Source organism: Stenella coeruleoalba (genome assembly GCF_951394435.1).
Source record: "Stenella coeruleoalba genome assembly, chromosome: 10".
Classification (NCBI taxonomy): Eukaryota; Metazoa; Chordata; class Mammalia; order Artiodactyla; family Delphinidae; genus Stenella; species Stenella coeruleoalba.
This window is the reverse complement of record NC_137156.1, coordinates 91,424,047-91,450,623: the sequence shown is the minus strand read 5'-3', so window position 1 is coordinate 91,450,623 and position 26,577 is coordinate 91,424,047. Positions and strand designations below refer to the sequence as shown.

The following is a 26,577-nucleotide window of genomic DNA, read 5'->3' as shown; positions in this document are numbered from 1 at the left end:
CCCAGCTGTAAGAACTAAAAGTATCTCTAGATATTGCCAATTATTTCCTTGAGAACAAAATTATCCCCTGGTTGAGTACCACTGGTGCAGAGTATCTGTATTAAAACACAGTCTTTGCTCTGATGAGTTGCAAACCTATGTGGGTGGTGTTAATACAGGCATACAAGAATAACTGAGACACATAAAAAAATGCTATTAGACTTAAAAAAGAATCTCTCCTTTTCCAAGGAGTTAGCATTTCATTATGTATTATCTCACGCTAATTTACCATGGCTATGTCAATTCTTAATCAACATTATAAACTGCTTAATAAAAGCAGTAATACCTTGCACAGTACCCCACCACAGAGCCCTGGGGAACATTCACAACCATCAGCACTTTGATTATTATTATGCCAGAAGAAAAACTGAACACCACAGCAGGTTTTCAGGAGAAGCAAGTGTCGAGCATTCAGAAAAGGTTTAGAGTAAACTTTCAGCATTATGCAAGACTGTGTTCACATTTCATTGGGCAAACACAGAAGACTGAAACACTGAGGAAATTATAGTTTTTCAGTCTTTTCAGATCAATGAAAGATGAAATAGAATTGTTTTGTTTTTTTTGGAGGGGAAGAAAATTCTAAAGATTCTAGAAACATTATTGACCTGAAGAGTAAAACAGTTTTTACTGCTAAAAATTGCAATACAGGGCTTCCCTGGTGGCGCAGTGGTTGAGAGTCCGCCTGCCGATGCAGGGGACACGGGTTCATGCCCCGGTCCGGGAAGATCCCACATGCCGCGGAGCGGCTGGGCCCGTGAGCCATGGCCGCTGAGCTTGCACGTCCGGAGCCTGTGCTCCGCAATGAGAGACGCCACAACAGTGAGAGGCCCGAGTACCACAAAAAAAAAAAAAAAAAATCAAAATCAGTATGTTGGGGCTTCCCTGGTGGCACAGTGGTTGAGAGTCCGCCTGCGGATGCAGGGGACACGGGTTCGTGCACCGGTCCGGGAGGATCCCACATGCTGCGGAGCGGCTAGGCCCATGAGCCATGGCCGCTGAGCTTGCACGTCCGGAGCCTGTGCTCCGCAACGAGAGACGCCACAACAGTGAGAGGCCCACGTACCGCAAAAAAAAAAAAAAAAAAAAAAAAAAAATGCAATACAAAGTAATCATTAGTTCTTGCTCTAAATGACTTTCTGTTAGAAGGGCTGTGTCTTCTCTCCTACTTACTGTTCACCATCCTGTTCCAATGTCACCTCCCCTGTGAACTTTTCCATATACTCTGTGCTCCAAAGAGGACAGGCCTAGTCAGAAGGTAGAGTGAATATCTGTTCACCTAGTTTTCACTCTGCTCTGGTAAATCCCTTCAGGCAAGGCCTGTGTTTATAACTATATTGCACAGTACTGAGAATTTCGGAGGAACTCCAAAATATCTGTGTAACAAGTGAATGAATGAGTAAATGAGCAATGAAATATACACGGTTTATGTTAAGCACATGCTAGTTTGGGTACGCCTCAGACTTAACTGGAGGATGATGATTTGTTATAGATCATAATGATTAAACTCCCTTGATGTTTGTGTAACTTCTTTCTGGAAACGTAGCACCTAAGCCCTTAGTAACAGACATTCCTGCAATCCCAGAGAGGAGCTGCAAAGTGAACGTGCGGGTATCACACATTATAATGCATTTCAATGTACATTATACATCATAATAATTACATAATTGTATTCACTCCACTCCAACCAGACAATGAGACCAGCTATAACTGAGTCAACTCTATCTGTAAACTCACGTCCAGCTAATTAAATGGTGCAGACCTGACTGATGTATCTGTGTGGCATCAAATCATATAAAGTCATTGTTTGATTATGTCACAGGGCTGCCATTGGTTGTTTAAAACCCGCAAATAAATATTTATCACAATTCTGTCAAAGAAGATGATGATTTTACTTGGATGGGGTGAAAAGGCCCAGAATAATCAGATGACTTGATACAAATATGACATAATCATAAACCCACCAGTAGTACCTACCAGCAACTAGAAGGAAGGGGAAAGTACCTCTTCTTAGAAGCTCATGGAAGTACAAGAGAGAAAAATGCATGCTTTTGGACACACACCCTATGTCTGGACCAGCCATATTTGTTCATTCATCATATATTCTGGTTTTAAAAGGGACTTACTCTCCTCGATTAAGTACCTATATAGGGACAAAAATATGATTTTTACAAAATTCAAAACTCCCCCTCCAATACCCCTCCAATGTATACCCAAGAAATTGATACTAATAATACCATTATAGCTACATGATGAAAAATGTCTACGTACATTAGTGCAGATTTGGGTTGCTATTATTTATCATTAACTCTCATTTATACATGCTAATAGGTGAAGCAATTTGGGGCATATGAAATAACAGATTATCAAAGCTCATTTTTAACTGGTTCTGGAAAGCATGCTTCCTTTACTTTTCCCACAGTAAGTTTACACTATTAATTGTCCAGTTACAATTAAAACTTATTTCACGTATCCAAGAGTATTCTAGGTGCCTGAGGTAAATAAATAAAGAGAATTATCATTTTGCTACAGCTTGCTCCTGGAGATATTAAATGCTTCAGGGAATAAGAAGAAAAGAGTATTTCCTGAGAGCTTAGCATGCCAAGTGCTGGTTAAATGCTTTTTAATATGCTGTCATTTTACCCACATTACCCTGTAAGATAGATATTACTATCTTCATGTCATAAATGCAAAAACTGAGGCTCAAAATGCTAAGCTTACCCAAAGTCACACAATGACCAAAACATGTTATTACTCAAACTGCTAAGGGGACTGTGATATCCATCTTGAATAGAAAGAAATATTGTATCCTTTTTGTGTATCTTTTTATCCAAAGAGAAAACTGGTAGAAACCCAACAAAAAGATTTGCCCCAGCAGACTTTCTCTCATCCACACTAAATAAGAATGTTGCATGGGGGGTAAATAGATGTTCCCAGACCACTGATTCTGCTACACAGTAGGTTTAATAATCAAATGCAAAGTGCAGAAATCATGCATTTTATTGCACAAAAGACAGTAGCTGGAGTTATTTTAAAAACCTCTAACTGAAATATGGTATATTCTGAGTGTATTCTTTCAGAAATATATTGACTACCACAGTATTTTAAATTTACAGATGTTAAAGCATGATACCAAATATATACAGGATTAAAAAGATGATGGCTATTTATAGCAGTTAATCAAAGCTAAACTACATGTTGCAGGATCATATAATTGGAATTATAGACGATTTATTTTTGCTTTGAGAAAGGATACAACCCACTCACTGGAAAGGTCCTTAATAAATCTGAGCTTTATTCTCATCAGTCCCCTTCAGCCCAAGTTACTCATCTTGTTGCTGAAAATATACTCCCAGGTGTCAAAATTTTAGTTATCTATCAACAATCTCTCTGTATCCTGGGCTTTGCTTTGAAAAAGCTTGGCTGATAAACAGATAAATCTGTCTTTCTGTGTGCATGTTTATATTTCCAGTACCTGCTTGAGCTGAAAACCAGACAGTGACAATGAATTAGGGCTATGAATGCAGCACTTTTACTAAGTGAACAAAAGAGCACGGGCTCAACATAATAAATATGAGAGTCCCTGAAGTTGTTAGAATCAACAGAAATTAGTTTTTAATTCCAGCACTGCTACAAACCAGAGCGTCCTTATGCAAGTTGTCTCACTACACTGAGGTTTGTTTTGTTCAGGTCTCAAATAAGAACTTAGGATATTCTCTTACATTCTGAAAAATCCACCAATTGTGGATGCAAATATATATGTGTATATATATATATATATATATATATATATATATATATATGTCCTAATGTTTTTGTTACTTGAAGCATGATCCCTAGACCAGCAGTATCTAGATCACCTGGGAATTTGGTAGAAATTAGTTTCAGGCCCTACCCAGGCTTACTGGAAAAGCATCTGCATTTTTAACAAGATTCCAAAGTGATCTGTAGGCACATTTTAGTTTGAAACGTACTGGTCTAGACATCAAGTTGTAATAATAAACAGGCACCATGTCATCTAGTCTACATAAATCTGATTGTGTTGACAGTATTGGAATTTTTAGTACAAATGTGAAAATCACTGAGGGTACTAAAAGATCTCTTGTAAAAATTAACTCTTTAGATTTTAACAGCTAGACATCACAAAAAAGACCTCTCAACCCAAGGACAGGATCTACAACCTCCCCTAACTGCTGTGGCTGAGACGTCCAATACTATGTTGAATAAATGTAGTGAGAATATCCTTGTCTTGTTCCTTATCACAAAGGAAGAGCTTTCAGTTTTTCACCACTGAGAATGACGTTGGCTGTAGGTTTTCCATATACAGGCTTTACTATGTTGAGGTACTCCCTCTATACCCACTTTCTTGAGTTTTTATCATAAATGGATGCTGGATTGTGACAGATGTTTTTCCTGCGTTTACTGAGATGATCATATGATTTTTACCCTTTGTTTTGTTAAGGTGATGCATCACATTTATTGATTCGTGAGTGGTGAACCATGCTTGCATCCCTGGAATAAATCCCACTTGATCATGCTATATTATTCTTTTAATGTGTTGTTGGATTTGTTTACTAATACTTCTGTGAGGATTTCTGCATCTACGTTCATCAAGAATACTGGCCTGTAATTTTCTCTTCTTTTATGGTGTCCTTGTCTGGTTTTGGTATTGGCGTAATGCTGGCTCCATAAAATGTGTTTGGTAGGCTTTCCCCCTCTTTAATTTTTTGGAAGAGTTTGAGAAGTATAGGTGTTAAATCTTCCTTGAATGTTTTGTAGAATTTGCCAATAAAGCCGTCTGGCCCTGGGCTTTTGTTTTTGGGAGACTTTTATTACTGTTTCAATCTTCTTACTAGTAATCAGTCTATTCAGATTTTCTATTTCTTCATGATTCAGTCTTGGAAGATTGTACATTTCAAGGAATTAATTCGGTTCTTCTAGGTTGTCCAATTTGTTGGGGTATAATTATTCATAGTAGTCTCTTGTGAGTCTTTGTATTTCTGTAGTAACCCTTTTAACCTCTCCTTTCATCTCTAATTTTCTCATTACTATTAGTTAGTCTAGATAAAGGTTTGTCAATTTTGTTTATCTTTTCCAAAATGCCATTCCAAAATGGCACCCACCAGCATTGGTATTAACAAGGTAATTCGAGACCACATAAATGGCTCCCAGCAGTGACTGTGTCCCCAAAGAGTATTGCACCTGGTTCCTTCCTCCCTGGCAGATGCTTCAAGATTAGTAGGTGGGTCCCTTTTACACATAATCCATGCACATGATTTTATTCATTATTTCTTTGTGTTTGTAGGTGGGCATTGGTCTACAGTAGCCAAGTCCATGATGTTTTCAAAACTGGAAGTCTGTAGCATCAACTTTCTAATCTGTTAGAAATGGTGCTCTAACTATATTATCCACAATGATCTCACAACTCTATGACATATCTCTCTATGAATTACTGGGAAGAAGAACTAGACTGAAAAGACCAGTCTCCTGTCTTTTTTCCACTTTGTTATTAACCAATTGTGTGATGTTAGAGAAATCATTAAATATTGTTGGGCTTAAGTTTCCCAATCTATAAAGTTAGAAGTTGGGAATCAATGCCTCAAGTAAATGAATCCTCTTCTCTACAATAAGCAACTTTCGAACTGGCAAGTTTTTTGGAAAGACCCTACTTCATTCCCAATATTCTAACATTTAATTATTCAATTATTTCTAATAGAATTTTTTTAACATACATTACTGAAAAGATTACATCTTAAGCCCACTTGGTTTGTGATACTTTATAAGGGTGTGAAGAACCATCATGACTTTTTAAACCTATGGATTGAATGAAATTACAATTGCTATTATAAGGGTCTCAAGAGGTAATATGAATATAAAGTGTTTGTTGATTGTCATAAGACACTTTTTCAAGAGGCCTTCTGAAGTAGCATGCCTTATTATTTCATCATATGGAAAAAAAGAATTGGGGTACATTTTTAGCTAGTCATGTTTAAAACAAGGCATATGGTAGCTTGTCAAAATTTCAAAACAAAGTCTTGAATTTAGTATATTCAGTGCAGAATCACCCTTCTAACTACATGTGTAATCAAAGAATGTAAACTTCATAGACCACCCAAAACATAGTGTAATTCCCTTTAGAGTATCCTCTTTAAAAGTCATGTCCAAACCACTCCCAGGATTTGAACATAGAAGTCGAAGATATCCTAACAGATATTACCCAAAAGCTAATGATTTGCTGTCAGTTCTGTCTTAAGCACATATATTTTAAGGAAAAAATAAAGATATATCTGCCTGAAGATTGTACAGAAAATTTATTAAAAATCCAGGCTTCAGGAGACCGATGGACTATATGCAAACTATTAGCATAGCTCTGATTTTGCAAGCACACGACTTGGATAATGTTACCCCAGTGGAGATATTCAAGTACAAAGTGGAATAAGATCTCAGAGTGCTGATGGACCAATATTCTGAACTGAGTACATTGAAGCAAACAACCAGAAACAAGCCAGAGTAATATGAGAAGCTTAAACTTGGGGATCAGTGCAGGGAAAATGAAAGGAAACAACAGCCAACTTTATCTGAAAAGGATGAAATATCATACAACAGGAGGATGTTAACGTATCTCTGGTGAGTCTGTTGAGGGCAGGGCATGGAGCAGTCACAGCAATCTACTGTCCCCACTGAGATCTATTCTGAAGAGAGACAGGTACTTGTCTCAAAGGTCAACGACTGAATGTGCCCTATAGACGTGGTTGTGGTTATTTTACCTTTTAATCCACCTTTGAAATAAGAGATTAGAGATAAAATGAAAGCTAACTGGATCCTTGCTGGAAGAATGAAGCTTTTTAAAGGAAGCCGTAATTACAGCTGCCTTCAAGGTAGGTGGATGCCAAATTTTAGGGACGTGCAGGATTAACCGCATTGGTAAGAACAGAACCTAAGGTATCCCCAGCAGTGTTCTTAAGAGCTTGAAAACCAAGGATTTGGAGAGCAGGTGGTTGGACACAGCTGCTGAATAATCCTCTTAACCTCATCTGTATTCCACAGGAAGAAAAATAGCAGGAAAATAAAAACCTCCACCAAGTGGTTGATGGCAGTGAAATAGCAGGAGCATCAAAAGTATACAAGGGCAAATTTGTCCTAATGCTAATAATTTTGAAAAAAAAGACACAGGCAGTTGCTGTAGAGAGCTGTGTACAAGTACAAGATAAAGACGTAATAAGTATGGTTACATAAAAGATACAACAGGGCTTCCCTGGTGGCGCAGTGGTTGAGAGTCCGCCTGCCAATGCAGGGGACACGGGTTCGTGCCCCGGTCCGGGAGGATCACACATGCCACAGAGCGGCTGGGCCCGTGAGCCATGGCCGCTGAGCCTGCGCGTCCGGAGCCTGTGCTCCACAACGGGAGAGGCCACAGCAGTGAGAGGCCTGCGTACCGCAAAAAAAAAAAAAAAAGATACAACAGAGTAGGATGTAGGATTCTAGGGGTGGTCCTGTCTTCAAGGGACATCTAAAGCTATTATTCACTGAGGGTCTAAATCCCTCTTAATGTCTCTTTATTAATTTTTTTGCCCAGGAAATAGCTAGAAATGAATAGCTCTCAGTCAATATTTAATTGATGCTTATAAATTAAATTTAATCAGGAACTAATCTAGATGTCTCACTATCCAAGGAAAATTTAAGCAAAGCCAATGCAACAAAGGAAAATGAGAAGCAAAGCAGGCAACAGGCACCAGACTTTGTGAGAGATATAAAACTTTACTATATTAAGCAACTAATATTCCTGATTATTATAGTAGAGCCTAAGTAATCCTGATCAACACAGCCCCTGCTCCCCACAAAGCATGAAATAAAAATTGTTTCGGTGTAATGTAATGGTTCTATGTCTTAGTAATTCTTTATTTTTAAAAGTCCCTATATTGAGTTTACCTGAAACATATTGACTATTGAAGCTCAAGTTCTGTTTATTGCATAGTTGGAGAACTGTATAGCATCACTCCTACCATGAATGTGAGATCATTTAACGTTCAAAGTAGGAAGAGGAAACTCCTAGAGCATAGTAAGTAAAAAAGAGTCCCAGGTAACATCCAGGCCAGAACTTTCATTTTACAGTTGAGAAAACTTAGGCTCAGAATTGTTAATGACTTGTCCAGATTCACACTCACACCAAACAGCAGTCCTGAAGTTCAGAGTTGTGCTTTGTCCACAATGATGGCGAGTCTTCCTCGTGTCAATGGTGAGAATTTACTTTCCCCAAAGTTTTTTTTTTTCCCTCCCTCAAGTGAAGGAGGATGATCTTACTTCCCCTAAAGAACTGAATGACATTTAGTTGTGCTCAACAGAAATGGGAGAACACAGGGTCCTCACTTGATGATGATGATAACGGCTAATCGATTTTGAGCACATATGATGTGCCAGGCACTTTCCTAATCTTTATGAACACATTTTCATCTTCAAAATTTAAAAATCTAACCCAAAAGTAGGTTCTAACATTTTCTTCATTTTTTAAAATAAATAATCTTAAGTTTGGAGAGGTTAAATAAGTTTCCCAATATTTTACAGTAAATCTGTGGCAGAATTGGGATTCAAACTCAGATCCTTCTTGATTCCAGGACCAAGATTCATAATCACTGTTCATAGGTCTGCAGGTAACAGGTACTGAACGTTCTTGAACTTCAAGTGCGAATTAAGGAGTTACGCGCATAGGATTGAAGAAAGGCAGCCACCAGGGTGATGTCAGAGCAGTTTGTTGCACCCAAACTCTTACCTTCCACACGGTGGTAAAATACTAACCGGAACTTTGTGTATGAGAATCTGCCATGAGGAGGAGACAGTTGTGCTGAGCTGCTTTTGCACAGCGCTGCAGACAGATCACACTTGGCTGTAAAGAAGCTGTTGATTGCTTACACGGTTTCTGTGGCATGCCAGTTCCTCTTGCCAGCCTGCTATTCCTTATCAAAGAGCCAGGAGTTCCAAGTGAGGTGAGAACCCCACTTGACAAGCAGACGTAAGCCATTTGGGGATAATACAAATTAAAAGGCTCCAAGATAGAAACAGAAGCATTAGCAGCAGGAAGTGTCTTGGGGATACACTGTGTCAGATTACATAGGGGAATTGGGAGAATAAGTGAGTCACAGCCTCCCAGTGGATAAACCATACTGTGTCAGTAGTTGGGCCGCCTCGGAAGAAAGGTGTATTAGCTATTTAAAGGTGCCAGCACTGATCTTAATGCCCTCAAACTAGCATCTGCTTAGCAACATCCTTGAATTATGCACAGTTTGTCCGTTTCTCAAGTAGCTTTAGCATTTGTCCTAACTTCTAACCTGTGAGTCTGGAATTCCATCATACTGGAATTTTATCTATGTGTAATGGTAGGAATACAGAAATAAAAAGAATTAGAGAAGTTTTGCCTAATATCTCCCAGTTATTCAGTCAATGACTTAAAACTACGATGTTGATTTCAAGGAGTCTTGGTTTTTAAAAAGAGACAGTATCCATTTGTTGTCATAGGGCTCATGTGGTCAATGTCCAGGCCAAGAAATCTCAGTTTTAAGAAAGAAGAGAACCCCTTAAAGCAGACCAAGCAAAAAGTTTACTGGAAGAATACAAGGAATCTCGGAAAACCTACTGCTACAAAGTACAGCTAGACCAAAATCACAACCAACAGGGCAGGTGCAAAGGTGCTACCCTTTCTCTATTTCTGGGACCATGTGGTCACTCAGCTCGCTCTCTCTCTCTCTCTCTCTCTGCCATGTTGTTTTCTCTTTTCACATCCTTCTTTCTGTGTTAGTATGTAGTCATAGTCAGTTTAAATAGCCCAAGATTAGCATGACCCACTGGTTCCCTTGCTCAGGTCTCATCTAGTCTCTGTGTCCTCATCAAAGTCCTCAAAGAGAAAAATCTCCTGCTCCTATCAGTTTGTGGTACAAGGAGACACCCGGACATCCTTTCAGCCTGTGCTGTGGCACTTGGATATTTCTAAGCGAAAGGGCTGCATACTCAGCAGACAACCCAAAGATTTCTTTTGTATTCAGCAGTTTGCTTTGAATGTTCAGTTCTGATCTGACTCAAATTATAGCAAGGATGGGGCTTATCCCTGGTTACTGTATAATATGAGCACTTAACACCAGGGCAGCCACTTCTTCCCTGCCTTCTAAAACTCCCATCAGCAGTTGCCTGTATGTTTTTTTACCTTGTTTCACTTAGTGCTTCTTGACTGCTAATCCTGTATAAAAGAAAATTCAATAGAAGATTCAGGGTTTCCATTTTCTATTGTTTAATCCATTTCCAGCTATTGGGAAAGGGAGTGGGAGAGGAGTTTCCATTAACTTATTACAGGCAAAGTATTTTACCATCTAGAGAGTTCAAGATGGTGGCATAGGAAGATCCTAAACTAACCTTCTTCCACAGACACAAGGAATCACCAGCTACAAATGGAATAATTCCCTCAGAAAGAGACCTGAAAGCTAGATGAAGAGCGTCTCCACAACAAAAGGTAAAAGGACAGCACTGAGACAGGTAGAAGAGGAAGCCATATGGGCTCACCAAGGAAAAACTCACATGCCAGCCACAGCAATCCACAGACAGGAGGGATTACAAAGGTGGGGTTATTTTCCTTGGAGAGTGAGAGATTCGAGCTCCACATCAAACACCCCAATGGCTAGATCCTGCACAACAGAGACGAGTCCCCAAAACCTCTGGGTTTTAAAACCAAAGGGGCATATGCTCACGAAAACTAAAAAGCTGCAGGGAACAGAAAACCTGCTTTACAAAAGGCTCGTGTGCAGAATCACTCAACACGAAAACCAGCACAAAAACACTGGATTGAAAAGTGCTTCGGCGGTAGGTGAAAGGAACCCACTTACTAATCTTGAAGCATCTGCCCGAGAGGCAGGTACCAGATGGGACGCTCTTTGGAGACAAAGTCACTGCTGAGAGCCATTTATGTGATCTCAAGCCACCTCAAGACACAGTCTGGAATTTTGCTGTCTGCACCAGGTTCAATGTGCCCCCTGGAAGAAAATGAAACTCCAAGCCTTTGCCAAGCTTAAGTATATGATCTAAATGTATACTACTCATGAGGTGTAGGAAATTAACACTGGTCTGGGACACTTTACATCCCAGGACCTTGGTAAAAGCAAAAGCAAAACTAGTTCAGGGGTAAGTTTTCACAACACAGGGTCCACAGCATTCCCACAGAAAAAAAACATACCTAATGTGAGTTCACAATACAAAATGACAAAATATATGCGAGAAAGAAAAAGCTATCACAAAAATGAATCTGCTAGCACAGAAAAAAAAAAAAAAATGCAATGTAAGCACTAGGAATAATAAAAGATCATGAACATGAATAGAAAATAAGAGTTTGGAAAGTGATAAAAAGGAATTGAACCCATAATAAAACAGCAGAACATTATAAAAGATACACAGAAGATAAACGAGATAAACCAAATAGAAGTTCAAGGAAAAAAAAAATAATTGAAAATTTAAAAGCCAACAGACATTTGGTATTGCAATTAAATGCTTTTCACAAGTATTGCCCTTTATTTCCAAGCAAATGTTACCCTCTTTGTAGTCATCCATGGCCTTGTGACTTCTTTTGCCAATGAAATGTAAACAAAAGTGACATGTGTCCATCCTGGGAAAAAGCTTTCAGGCTTAGCTCATGATCCCACAGGTTCTCTGTATGTTGCCTCAGCATTTATGGAATCATTTCCTGACAATGACTAAATCAACATGGGTCCCTGAGTAAATAAAATGAGCAGAGCCCCCATGTTAACTTGCACTGGGTATGTAACCTGAGGGAGAAATAAACTTCTGCTGCTTCAGCCCATAGGACTTGAGAGTTGTTTGCTAGTGCAGCATCAACTTGCTATTTTGACTGATATAAAATGTTAAATAACAGAGTAGACAATGATGAAGAAAGGGTTTAAAACTTGGAGGAGGAATCTGAGGGATTTTCTCAAAAAGTAAAATGGAGATGCAAAGAAATAGAACATTTAAAAGGATAGCTAGGCATTATAGATAGGAGAAATAAATGGTCCAAAATATGTCTACTTAGATATGTAGAAAAGGACAATAGAAAACAAAATGTTAAGAGTGTCAATATTCAAATAAATGATGAATGAGAATTTTCCAAAATTGAAAAAAAGAACATGCCTTCAGATTGAAAGTAAGACATCACATGAGAAAAACTAAAAATAAATGCATAATTGGACAAATCACTATGAAACTTCAGAACTCCAAACAGAGAAAATCTTAAAAGGAAACAGAAAGAAAAAGATCACATATACAAGATTATCAATTTGACTAACAGACGACTTCAAAATCTGCAGTAAATAAAGAGTAGAAAACAATAGAACAATATTTTCAAAGTACTGAGGGGAAAAATTTGTCAACTAGGAATTCCCAACCTAGTTTAATATTACTCAAAAATAATGGTAAAAGAATGACATTTAATGATAAACAAAGAGAGAATTTACCACTAAAAGAACTTGCTAAAAGAAATCTTTTGTGGGTGTGTTAAGTAAAAGGAACTTGAACACAAAAGAGCAGGATGCTGGAAACAATGATGAAAAAATAAATAGGTAAATATATAGGGAAATCTATGTAAATGAAGGCTTAACTATACTAAATATAACAATTAGAATCACTAACTGAGAGAAAAATCAAGTTGAACTAAAATACTATGTGTACAGCAAAAACTTGGAACTTTGAGTGGTACAATTAGAGTTAGAGAATTTTAGGTTTTATTTGAGAATATTGTTAAATTTGGCATTGTTAAGTTTAAAATTAAGGGAGCCTCCTACCGATAGAGTAAGAAATCTGAAATAATGGGAAGGAACAGTAGAATAAAAGAAAAATCAGTTGGTCTATTAGAATACAGCAAAGAAGAAATATGCAGAAACAAAAAAAAAACTCACACAAAATATGCCAACACAAAATAAGGTGGTAGGAAGAATGTAAAAATAGTTCAAGATTCAAAATAAATGTGAACTTTTCAACTCTCTTGATAAATGAGAAAAAAATATTAGATGGAAAAAATACAGCTATATGCTACTAAAAGGAGACACACCTAAAACGACATATAAAGACTGAAAACAAAGTAGAAAAGGAACCCCTGGCAAAAATCAACTTAAATAAGGGAGGAATAGTAATCTGAACATGATATGAAATAAATATGATGTCAAAAAGCATTACTCTGAACAGAAAGAGGATCATACCCTAATATCAAAGGGTCAATTCATTATGTGAAAAGAAGTCTGATGCCCTTTGGTGAGAAGCAGCCTACCCAGGGTCACATAACAAGCTAGTCTTGATGCAGAGCTATCAGCTGTGCTTCTTTATTGTTGTATCCTCTTCCTTTCCTCATAGCACCTAACACAATTAGTACTTTTTTACTTGTTTATTACCTGCCACGCCTATTAGGTATCAAACCCAGAATTCGAGGCTACATGTCTATTTTGTCACCATATTGCCAGGTCCTAAGGAAGATGCTGGTGTACATACTTGCTCCGAGAACAAATGATGCGGTCTCAGGCTATTCTGACCACTCACCATAGCATAATCCTTTCCATTATCCATAAGGGAAAGCATAAATCAGCCACTGGATCAAATGGAGCAATTCATACAGTCATTTTTTTCATAATGAAGATTAAACAATTCTGCTTAATGTTACAATTTATAGTATACTTCACTGAATAACTCAATTATCTTCTATATTCCCACAGTATGATTTTAATTTCAATTTCCAAAGCCAAAGCCAAAGGTAAAAGCATCTCTACCGTGTTCTAAAGGGAAAAAATCATAAATAATAAAAATGATGGACAATTGAATCATACATTTTAAGGCAGCAGTTTATTTTCTTATTGGCAACAGCCTGACTTGCATTCAGAAGCACATGCACAGACGGATTTTAATATAAGGCCACAGGGATGTGTTCTTAGTTCTAACATCACCTTCACGGTATGCTCCTCTCTCAGCACAGGTAATGTTACCTCTGCCAGGGAAGGATCTGCCGACTACCAAGAGGAGCACAGGAAGCATAAAAATCATGTTTCTCTGTTAAATATTTCCCTGCTATATCAAAAGTCCGTGCGGGGCTGATTAAATTCATTAAGCACTAGCAGATATTCTAGCTGTTCTTTTCTTTCTGGCCCAGATGCCCGCCGCCCCCCCCCCCCCCCCCCCCGCCAAAAAAGCCAACTTTGGAACAGTTGAGTCACCAAAAATCTAGTTGAGTCGCCAAAAAATCTATAGCCTAATACTTACAAGCAAATAACACTAATTAAAATACATCAATTACACAATATTATAAATCAACTGTACTTCAATTCAAATATATATATATATTTAAATATCTATATATATATATGTGTGTATATAGATATAAATTATAGAGGAGCTGTTTTGTAACTGGCACCATGGTAAAAACTTGACATTTGTTCTTCCTAACTCTTACAATAACCCAACAAAACGGCTATCAGTACCTTTATCATTTGAAGAATGTGTGGCTTAGAGAAGTCGTAATTGATAAATTTTAAAAATGAACCCATCTCTGTCTGACCCCATCATTCATAACCATTGTATTAAATGATGAATTCTTACAATTAGAAATGTGACATGGTCTTTGGCTTTGGAGGACACAGCAGGACTTTTAGGAAGACACTGTATATTGATTTGAGTGACAACCCAAGGAACCTGCTTATTTTGTTACACTCCCTAGTCGCCATATCTGAAACAGAAATTTTGTCATCCTAAAACATGAATTTCATATTCTATTACTTTATTGAGATATAATTCATGTACCATAAAACTCACCATTCACTGCACAATTCAGTGTTTTTTAGTATATTCACAAGATCTTGTAACCACCACCACTATCTGATTCCAGAACATATTCATCACCCCAAAAAGGACCCTGTGGGCCCATTAGCAGCCACTTCACATTATTCTCTGCCCTTAGTTCCTGGAAACCACTAAAATGCTTTCTGTGCCTATCGTTTTTCCTATTCTGGACATTTCATATACATGGAATCATACAGTACGTAGCCTGTTGTGTCTGGCTTATTTACCTAGCATAACATTTTCAAGGTTCATCCACGTTGTAGTATGTATGGATACTTAATTTCCCTTATCTATTTTAATTAACATCACCTAACAAAAGATGAAAATTCTTTGTACCAATCTAGAAAAAAAGAACTAACAATCTTCTTCCTTTTTCTCTGTGTGTATAGGTTAGGTGGAATTTTGTGGTTTTTACAAAGCAACTTTACATGATACAAGTCCATACACAGTATCACAGTCTCTATTTCTCCATTTTACAGATGGGAAGAAAGAGTCTTGGATAGATTAGTTTATCTGTTCAAGCATTTGAGAAGGAGATTAAGCACAGACTTCTGAACACGAAGCCAAAATTACTTTCACATAGTTGATAGATATATGTCAGCAAGAACTAAATGGCTCATCCAGACACCGAACCTACGATCTTTCGTTCATGAGAGACAAACTCTTAGAAGCCAAGTTAAGCTACCACGTACCATCAATTCAGGTGTCTGTGTAGGTGAGTACATTGAACTCAAGTGCCTGCCAGGGCCATATAGGTAGTAAATGATGGGTCATGATGAAGGTAGAGGAAGGCACCTGCTGCTCAGGTAAGCCCCGTGGCATCTGGGAATGCAGGCTCAGGGTAGAAAGATAATCTGATTCCTTCTAAGAGAATCTAGAAACCATCATTTCATGTGAAATCTAATTTTCAAGGGTTAGCAACAAATTAAACTTTTTCTTTTTCAAATTAAAAGAAGAAAAGAGCAAATGCGTGAACCAAAATAACCCTGTTTTGCGGCTGTTCTGTTCCTCAGGCTACTGCTTTTACAGAAAACAAAAAAGCCAGGGCACTGGAGGGTGTCAGAGCCCTCCTTAAGACGGGGCCAAAGGAGGATCAGGAAAATTTGAGTGAAGGTGACCTCCTCCTTTCAATATTAATTCCAAAAATGTCCAACAAATTAAACCTTTAAAGACAGAAGAACTGGAGCAGAAAAGATGTCCAGAAAAGAATCCTTCATTCTTTCCATTAATAATTACTAATGACATTCTTTCTGCATGTACTGCTAGGTTCTAGGAATACCATACTGTACAAGAAGATGTAATCACTGGCTTCAGAGTCTACGGTGGGAGAGTAAGATAATCAGGGAAGTAATTACAGTACACTGTGATTATCATATTGTTTACATCAATGTTAGCAGCAGAGGGAAGCCTAATTCAGGCAAAGGAAAACATAGAAGCCTTCCTGGAAGAAGGAGTTGATCACACAAAGATAGGAGAAGTAAGCAGGAGGAGGAAAATCGACTATTCCTGGAAGAAGGGACAGAATGAGCAAAAGCAAGAGAAAAGATGGCATATTTTAACAATTTAAAGAAATTCAGAACCTATTTTGGAAAGCGTGGGGTGGGGGAAAGAAAGAAAGGTAGAGAGGTAAGCAAGAGCCTAATAATGTAGAATCTTTTGAAACCATGTTAAATGGCTGGAATTGAACCAAGGAAAATAGGGAACAGTGGCAGATTTACAGGTGGTTTTGGTAGTTGGATTAGCTTTAGAATTGTGACGTAAGAAGATCAATCCTATTGCCTTGTGTGGGATGGATTATAGCTTAACAAGTCTGAGGAGGTAAAGACAGAAGTTCACAGCAAGTTTGAAAACACTCAGAATATCTTGGAATAAAGCCAGCACCATGAGAAGAAGCCTGGCTCCTACTGGAGGATTGGCAACCATAGACAGCAAGTCTCTCCCAACTAACCTACAAACTGATCCAGGACACACAAACGCACCCAGCAAGACTGGGGGAATCTTGTTTCGTATCAGAAGACCTAAGCAGCTGACCTGACAGACTTGTGAGAAATAGTAAATGGTTACTGTTTTTAGCCACTGAATTTTTGGGTGTTTTTTTATGGATTAATAGCTAATTGTTAAAGGATACCTTACTCCAACTTGGCTTATGAAAATCATCTGAGAAATCAAGTGAAATAAAATTTTTTCTACATATTTTTTCAATAGAGGGTGTTAAGAAAATTCCCTGAGAGTCAAAAGCATGCACTGATATTTACGCATTGCCATCAACCCTTATGGTGAATGGCTGAATATTTTGATTATATTGTTTGGGAGACAACTGGGCCATCTGGAGATAATTATTGCATCTTTTAAAGTAAGTGAGCATTTTATTTTGTGTATAACAATGCAATGAGATCTTCCTCTACCACCACCCTCCAGGTTAGTATTTTTCCCCATTTATGTCTAATTTACCATAGTTAACTTCACGATCACTCTTGTTTCTTTTAAGGGCCAGGTACTATTATGGATGAACTATGTCCCCCAAAAACATATGCTGAAATCCTAAACCCCATAACAGTGAATGTGACCTTATTTGGAAAAAGGGTCTTCGCAGATATAATCAAGTTAAGATGAGGTCATATTGGACTAGGGTGGGCCTTGATGTAAGGACTGGTGTCCTTACAAGAAGAGGGAAATTTGGACACAGACACACACAGGGGAGGAGGCCATGTGAAGACAGAGATTTATTTGAGTGATGCAACTACAACCCAGGGAACACGAAAAATTGTTGGCAACTTCCAGAAGATGGAAGAAGCAAGGAAGGATTTCTCCTATAGAGCTCTCAGAGAAACCACAGCCCAGCCTACCCTTTGATTTCAGACTTCTTCCCTACTCAACATGAGAAAATATATTTCCATAGTTTTAACTCACCCAGTTCATGGTACTTTGTTACAGGAGTCTTAGGAAACTAAAACAGTAACAGTTGTATTTTTTTAGACCTGTATGTTTCATAAAAGAAAAAACTGCGTGCACTATAGACAGTAAGTTACAACAGTCATGTTTTACCCCTAAAAGACTTCAATTTTAGGATCTAGTTAACTTAGTATTTTGAAGATTTGACTGAAAATGTCTTATCTGTAAACCATGGGCAAAAATGCAACAACCTTCATTTTATTCCCAGGACTCTCTCCATGACGCCAAATTCTGAAGTTTTTGAATTATCAAATTCATCTGAACCACCAAAAATCTGCCTCAAGTATCTTCTCCAGAAAGGACCCAGAAAGGTCTCAACTTCCTATTTTCAAGGCTTAAATTTATATGACTTCACTACCTTCATTAACTTCAACCCTAAGAAAAACATCAAAAATGATCTCATGCTATCACTCTCTAAGGAAAGGATCTCAATGTTTCCATAGTAACTAAGGACGCTAATCAAAGGTGAAATGAATGTAAGAAAAAATCTTCCCTGTGGGAAGCTTACCATTTAGGGTAGTTCCTGGGGCCACATGCTGTGGAGTTACTATATGTCAACAATTCCTAGAATAAAAAAAACAAAAAATATACAAATAAATACATTTTTCAAGGATCAATATTCTTATACATAGCTGATGCTTAATTATTCCCATTCTAAACTTAAACTAGAAGGAAATAAAAATTAAATACAGTTGGTGTGGATTTCCAGCTTGGTAAAATCGCCTAGATTAGGAGCCTAGATTAGGAGGTTGGGTTTTTTTCTTTGCTTTGTGTCTCACTAGCTGTGTGCACTTTCCGGGTTTTTTTTTTTTTTTTTTTTTTTTTTTTTTTTTACCTCATGTATTTTTTAAATTTTTAAATTTATTTTTATTGAAGTAACCTTAATTATTAACATTATATGTTTCATATGTACATTATATTTCTACTTTTGTATACCCTACCAAAAAAGTGTGCTCACCAACAAAAGTTTATTTTCCATCTGTCACCCTTTAACCATTTTGCCCTCCCCATGTCCCCCTTCCCATCTGGTAACCAACTTAAAAAGACACATGCGCCCCTATGTTCATTGCGGCATTATTTTAAATGGCCAAGATATGCAAACAACTTAAGTGCCCATGAACAGATAAATGGATAAAAAAAGATTCACATACAATGAAATACTACTCAGCCATTACAAAAGATGAAATCTTGACACCTGCAATAACATGGATGGACCTGGAGGGTACTATGCTAAGTGAAATGAGTTAGAGGGAGGAAGACAAATACTGTATGACTTCTCTCATACTTTATATATAGGATATAAAAAACTAATAAACAAGAGAAACAAAGTAAATGAACAAACCAAATCAAACTAGCTATGTGACTTGCCATGTGACTACTGACAAGTCAGTTCACCACTCTATCCCTTCTTTGTTAGTTTACTAGCTCTTGGAGCCTGTGACATTCTATGGGATTCAAATTCACGAAGAGCAACCATTTCCTAACAAAATATGTTACAAACTGATTTAAATAACAAAAAGATAAGCAATGAACTGGAAGGCATCCTATTGTTTTTGTTAGTTTTATAAATATGTAAAATGAAGGTAACAAAAACAAAAAAACTCTTCCAATAAATATGGCATTATATCTTCTCTTAAATCCACCAAGTTAATTGCAAAATAATTTTCTACCTGGGAGTACTCTTCCTTGAAGTAATACTTTTTCTAAGGAAAATATATACATGATATTACTAAGAGTAAATGTATATACTCGTAGCTTCATGTTTATGTATATGTGTGTAACTGCTAACCAAGCTTCTACTATGGTTAACCTTACTTCTGAGTAAAATGATTCTTTTAATATTTTATAACTGAAAATATTTATAACTGAAAATATCATTTTATGTAGATATATATATATATATATATATATAAATTAGCCACTCAAAAATATATTTAACTATAATATTCTCATCTAATTTACATTGAAACATAGCATATTTGACTGGGATAGAAATATAGTATTTTCTTGACTAGCCATAAATACCTTATCACTTCTTAATCTTATGCTATCCCCTGCTGGGTACCATAATAGTTCATCACTTTATTAAGTACCTAACTACCTTTACTTTCAGGTTAGTATCAATAATGTCTGGAAGGTAAGAACCAAACATGTGTTCTTTATATTGTTCATATATTAAGAATGTAATTATTTTTCTTTCCTTTCTTACATATTCTCCAAAAATAAAGTGCCACAAATTATTCTAACAAATCTAAGGAGGTGCTTCCTATGAAATAGAAAAAAATGCTATCAACTTCACCATGAATCATAACTATATCACTATTTGTTTTATTTTAATATGGTTGGTCACCAGCCGTATATATGTGTATGTGCCTCAAAGCCTGACTATTTTCTTACACTAAGGATACCCACTGGTAAGAAGGTAAAGCTCTGTTTATAGCTGTTGGCACCATTTGCAACTCCAGCTTACATATCAGAAACAACAGCTAAACTGAGAATTATCCTAAAAACAAAAATGAAAAAACTTTGGTCAAGGTTTCGTTCTTTCTTTTCAATTATTACTACAATCTTGGCATATACATATACATATATATATTTTTTTTATTTTTTATTTTTTCCTCACAGAATGAAAGTAAGGATTACATTTATCCACTGGAATGACACAGACTTGAAATGAAAACAGACTGTAACTTTATTCATTAAAGTATAATTATGTTCCACTTGTTTAAAAGCACAATCTCTGAGAAAGCTGCCTGGGACGGGATATTGGTTCAATTATTTACTACCCATGGGAAGCCTCGATTTCACCTATAAGATGGGGAGGATAATGTTATTCAGCCTCAAAAAACAACTGAAAAGTGAGTAACATAATGCAATTAGTATTCAGTCTACTACTTGGCATATGGTAACCAGTAACTTGATATTAATGTTAAGAGTTTCTCATCCATTATGAATAGTCTCATGACAAATGAGTACATACTTCAAAGAATTTCCCCATTGTCTAGAACACTTAGCACTAATCCCCCCCCTTTGATTTTAGGAATTGCTTCCTGACGGAAACATAGTCAAAAGAATTTACCTGTTGGATGGGCTAACATCATGAATACCTTTATCAGATTTGTTAGGTGCCACCAAGCAAAGAATGATGCCACAGAGAATGGAAAGCAGGATGGGAAGGTTGGAAAAGTAAGGAGGAATATCTGAGATTTACCCATGAAGGCCTCTGAACGGACGTCTGTTTCTAAAAGAACTTGCCCTACCCATAGTTCCTAAAAAGGAAAGCCACACGCACTATGTGATTCACCCTAATTGGCTACAGCTTTGAACCACTCATGAACACTCAACCCATATTAAGCCGGTAAGAGTCTCTCAGAGACATTGAATCGCAACAAGAGGTCCAAGCACGTAAAGGTGGAATAACTGGCAAAGAAGCCAGTCTGTGGAGAGAATGGGGGAATTAATCAAATATTCTGAGAAAAGAGAGAGTTGAGATAACATATACCCTTATTCCTCATCCCCAAGAGAAATAAGAGAATGAAAATAAGGTAAAAGAGGTGAGAAGTAGCCACATCTCTCCACCTTTCAAGTCATGTCCGCATGAGGTCAGGTTTTATCTAGTTTTCTGTTCTGAGAGGGCCATTGTTTTGCCTGGCATGTGGTTTCAATAGCGCTTCTATTTCTGTCAGCTAGAGCAGGTTTCTGCATCTTAACTAAACAATTGCTTGTCAAGAAATAAGCCCACTGAAGGCAAGCTTTCCATGAATAATATCAAGTCTCATCTTTGTGTCTAAAGAAACTAAGGGAAACATACAGGTGAAAAACAGATAGAAACAAACAAAAATCAGTCCATCATGCTATCCATTTATTTACAAGGAAATCCCCATACACAAATTTTCCTGGCTCCTGAATATGAATCATAGTCAGCTATTCTTTACTATTATAGGCCAAGAGTTTTTACGTTTGCATTTATTCATTTAATCAAAAATATTACTAGGAGAAGAAACACAACAAGGTCCCTTACATCATAGGGTTTGCTGTCATCATAAATTTACTACTCTACCACCCCCCAAAAAAACAAACAAAAATCATTTAAATAAATGTAACAGAGTAATAGCTTAATATTTTTGAAATAACCCTTTTAACAAAACCATAGTATTTCCAAACTGGATCTCGTGCTCCTGTTATATTCAGCATAACAACAATCACAATATATTTATCACCCAAACCACACACAAACACACATCATTTATTGTGGGGAAACAGTTACCTGTCTTAATTTGTCGCCTTCTTCAAATTGCAGCTGCAGAGCCTAGTACAACCTGGTCTAAAACATGTGCTCTTTAAATGTGTGCTGACTGAATGAATGAATCCAACTTAAAAACTAAGTTATAGTAAGGGATGCAACTAAAACTAAGTTCAATTTCCATAGTGTATTTTCATGGCTGGTCTTAAAAAGATATTTCTATTGATGCCTAGGTAGATATTGAGAAGTTTTTGATTTAATAATTAGGAAATGTTTTTTCAGTCCGTATTGGAAGAAAAGTTGACTAGCCATATTCTTATCAGGGGTAAAGTGACTTAGTTAAAACTTCCCTTCAGATGTGCCAGCATACACAGAGATAAATCAGGTAGACAGACATCCAAGTCCATTCCTTGAAATGGGGTAAAAATACAGGAATTATTCCATACCACCTTTGTGCTGCTTTACACAAGCAAAGAAACCATGCGTCTATGCACTGATTGTATAATAGCCTCTCCCTGGACAAGAACATGAGGAAACATTTTCATTCCATTCATCTTCTTTAAGTTCAGCTTCCTTATGCATAAAATGAGCATAATAATTATATTCCCACCTTACACTGTTTTTATAAGGGCAGAATGAGATAATCTATGTACAGTGTCCAGCTCATAATATGCACAAAATATTTAATTTTTAAAATCACTGAAAATTTGTATTTTCCAATATTACCATCCATGTCATTTAGCTGCTGTTGTAATAATTTTAAGTTATTTTTAAATTTTAATGATGGTTTTTATTATAAAAAAGCACATGTGAGAATAGAGAGGGCATTAATACACGAACAAATTAATAAATGGATGAATCTCCCTCGGCTAAAAGAAAGATTGGACAAATCAGAGTTCTGAACAAATGAGCTGGTATCAACACAAATGCACTGGCTATATCACAATACAAAAGAACCAGAAATCCATGAATGACCATAGACCTTCCTGGCAAAAAGCAACTCTAAAGAGGCAGCAGCTGGTAAAGCCTGGGTCAAAAAGGATCATTTTACTCTAGAGAACAAAATGTCCTGATCTATACCTTTCCCAATACTTCAGAACTAAATGGTGTGTTGGTAATTTATTCAGGACAAAACAATCCTTCCCAAGTGACAGGTAAAGGAATGAAAATAAGACTCATGAAAATGTTCAAAAAAACCCGAAGAGACATCTCTAATTGTTTCAGTTCTCACAGATGTAGGATGTAAAATTAGAAGGGAGAAACAAGAATCTTTCCACTCAGTGGGCTCTTTCACCTTCACTGGGCTCAGACAGGTATGTATCTAATAATAAACATGTATATGATCACGGCAGTTACAAGTCTATGATTGCACTGAAGCCTCCTGTGCAGTATGCCTTTACATAATCAGTGGAAAACAAACACATGGGCTCTCAGGTCAGAATCGAAGCTTCACCACTTTCCTGCTATGTGAACTCATGCAAGTCATTTAACCCCTACCATGTCCGTTTCCGTTTCCTCAGTTGTAAATGAGGAACATTAACTACCTTGCAAGGTTCTTGTGAAGATAAAACGATAGAACGTATGAAAGCTATCAGGCATACAGCAGGTATTCAGTAAATGATGTCTGTTTTTACTGCTTTGTTTGAACATGAAAAGATAGCATGAGGTGAAAGAGATGCCGTTCAATGGCTGTCCATATTCTCAAAGGCCATTACGTTTAAGGTGTTTCTCCTTACACATATTCTATTTTACTTCAGTTATCGATGGCATTTTCCATCACTGAATCAGCAGGTATTTCTCATGGGTGTTTACTTCCTTCTCAGGTACTTAAAACCCAGCCTGACCTTTCTGTGAGAGGTAAAGGTCATGTAGACATTAAATTACCCATGTTTATTTCCAGAATTTCCATTAGTTTGGCTTGACAAAATTTAGTACTAATATCCGGGTTATAAAACTAATACTAAGAAAGAGATTACATTTCAATGCATTTTCCAGTGGGAAGTGGGATGCACTTCTAATCGTGCTGTCTAACTAGAAGCAAACAAATGGTCATTTGATTCTTTTGTCATTATCATGACATATAATATCGACCACAGAGATCACTAATGGGTTCCCACACACACACTCCATGTAAACAACAATACAACATGATACATAACAGGTTTTAGAGTTATTAAGAGATAATCACATCCTTGGGACTTTCACTGGGCACAGTAAGTGGCACTGCTAAAACACGATTATCTCTCGATAACAAGGTACTTGCAGTTTTCACAAAGTGAGAAGAAAAGTCATTACTGTAGGGAAAATGTGCATTTATTTTACCGAAACATAAAGCTGACAACTTAAGCTAACAAGGAGTGGCTCTCCCTGAGATGACAATATTACACAGTGTAGGAGGCTTCATATCAACGTTACACAGGCACCATCACCTTCAAGAGTCTGGCTTGAAGAGCCATTTTCTGGAAGCCTAATTTCTAGGGTCTTGTCGACAAGACAAACAGGGCTGGGAGATGCTAAAGGGCCTAGAGATCTATAAATCTATTTAAGACAGAAAAGGGACTGTGAAGAGCAATGGGAATGGCTTATACGGCTTATCAGTTGTAAGGTTAGGGACTTGAGATTCTGAGTTTCTCAAGTTGTCCTGATGAAACATAATTAGGCCAGCTCACCTGAGGGACTAAAGACATATGTTCCAGCCTCCAGGAAGTCCCAGGACAAACAACCAGTGACATCGAAGAAGGGAATGGTGGCAAGTGGATTTAGAATTAGGACAGTAGGAAAAAGACACAGGCATGAGTCTTTAGCACTACTCTCAAGGATGGAAAAAAGTTCATACACAAGATAGAGCTTTACTTGAGGGTTCTAATCAGCAAGAAAACTCTATTCACCTAAAATTACTCAGAATGGGCTTCCATGGTGGCGCAGTGGTTGAGAGTCCACCTGCCAATGCAGGGCACACGGGTTCGTGCCCCGGTCCGGGAAGATCCCACATGCCGCGGAGCGGCTGGGTCCGTGAGCCATGGCCGCTGAGCCTGCGCGTCCGGAGCCTGTGCTCCGCGACGGGAGAAGCCACAACAGTGAGAGGCCCGCGTACCGCAAAAAAAAAAAAAAAAAAAAAAAAAAAAATTACTCGAAACGGTGGTATTTTCCGGTCTCCCTAACTCACAAGAAATACTCTTGAGTCTCCATTTACTAATCAATAAAATGGGTTTTTTAAAAAGGCCTCCTCAGAGTTACTGGGAAAAGTAAAGAAAATATTGAGTTCGAAAGTAGTCTGTAATTATATAACAACTTATATTTGTCAGATATGATTTGGAGAGATTAATTACATAAATATTAAAAATGGGGTGAGAATACATAATTTCTCAAAAGTTCTGCCAGTGATGTGACCTAAATTTATTTTTATGAGATAATACTAGTAGAGAATACATAATATTAATAATTATTTTATTGTAATATGTTTGGAACTGTAAGCTTGGCATTTTGGCCCCTAAGATACAATCCTCAAAACATCTAAAGTCTTAAAACATGTGCAAAGGTGTTACTGATTTTAGGAGTTTACAGCATAAAAGAGCCAGAAATTCTATTGCTCTAAATCAGTGATTATCAAACAGAGGCAATGTTTCAGCAAAGTATGGAGATAGTTTTGATCATCATAATTGGGGGAGGGGGAGGGTGGTTTGCTCTGGCATCTAGGAGGTGGATGACATGGATATTGCCAGACCTCCCACGATGCACAGGACCCTGTTTCCTGTCTTCTTTAAATACAGACACTTACTATTATCACTTAACTCATAATTTGAATGACTTATCTCATGAGGCACCCACATCTACAATTCAGTGCTGTGAAAAACTACCTCATCAGCCTCAACATCCTAGGAATAGAGATGGAAAATAATTCTCTTCAAATGATTGAAGTCCATATCCAAATGCAGGCTTTTTAGCCCTTTAAATTTCCATTAAGAATAATTATCAGTTTGGCTAAATCCCATTGTCTTTCCCCTTGGGAAACCATAGGGGTAGAGTCAATGGGTTGGCAATCTGCAAAACCAGAAAATGAAATTTGCAAGCGTTCACCATTATCACAAAAATTTGGCACAGTTGTAATGACAACTTGTCACTCTGCATTCCCAAGTCATATATAACTCCAATGCTTGACATTCCACCACATCACATTATGTGATGTGATATTAAAATATATTGGACACTTGGAATTTTATATTTCCTATAAGTGCATGCTACTTATCTCAGTTTTACCACCACAGGGGGAATAAAATACCTATATTTCTGTCCAAGAAATGGAAGACAAATGAAATGAAGCAAAAATTGCAGAAAGTAACTACAGATGTTAGAGTCCAAATATTTTCACATGGATAACTTCATAAACTTTAAGATGAAATACAGCATGGAATAATGGTTGAGAGTGCAGAATCGGGCTTTCAGAATTCAGATCTCCACTGTCTAGCTGAGTGACCTTCAGCACATTACTTAAACTCTCT

The 26,577-nt window shown here is 37.3% G+C and overlaps 1 protein-coding gene across 16 annotated transcripts in view; it reads right to left on the bottom strand.

Annotated features, from left to right (window-relative positions):
• The window catches only part of CNTN4 (contactin 4), a 958,186-nt gene that overhangs the window by 697,988 nt on the left and 233,621 nt on the right, over window positions 1–26,577 (bottom strand). For all 16 annotated transcript variants that reach the window (XM_079933645.1, XM_079933652.1, XM_079933654.1 and 13 more), the window contains one exon: window positions 18,344–18,399. The gene's annotated coding sequence lies outside the window, so the exon portion shown is untranslated. The remainder of the gene's footprint in view (window positions 1–18,343; window positions 18,400–26,577) is intronic.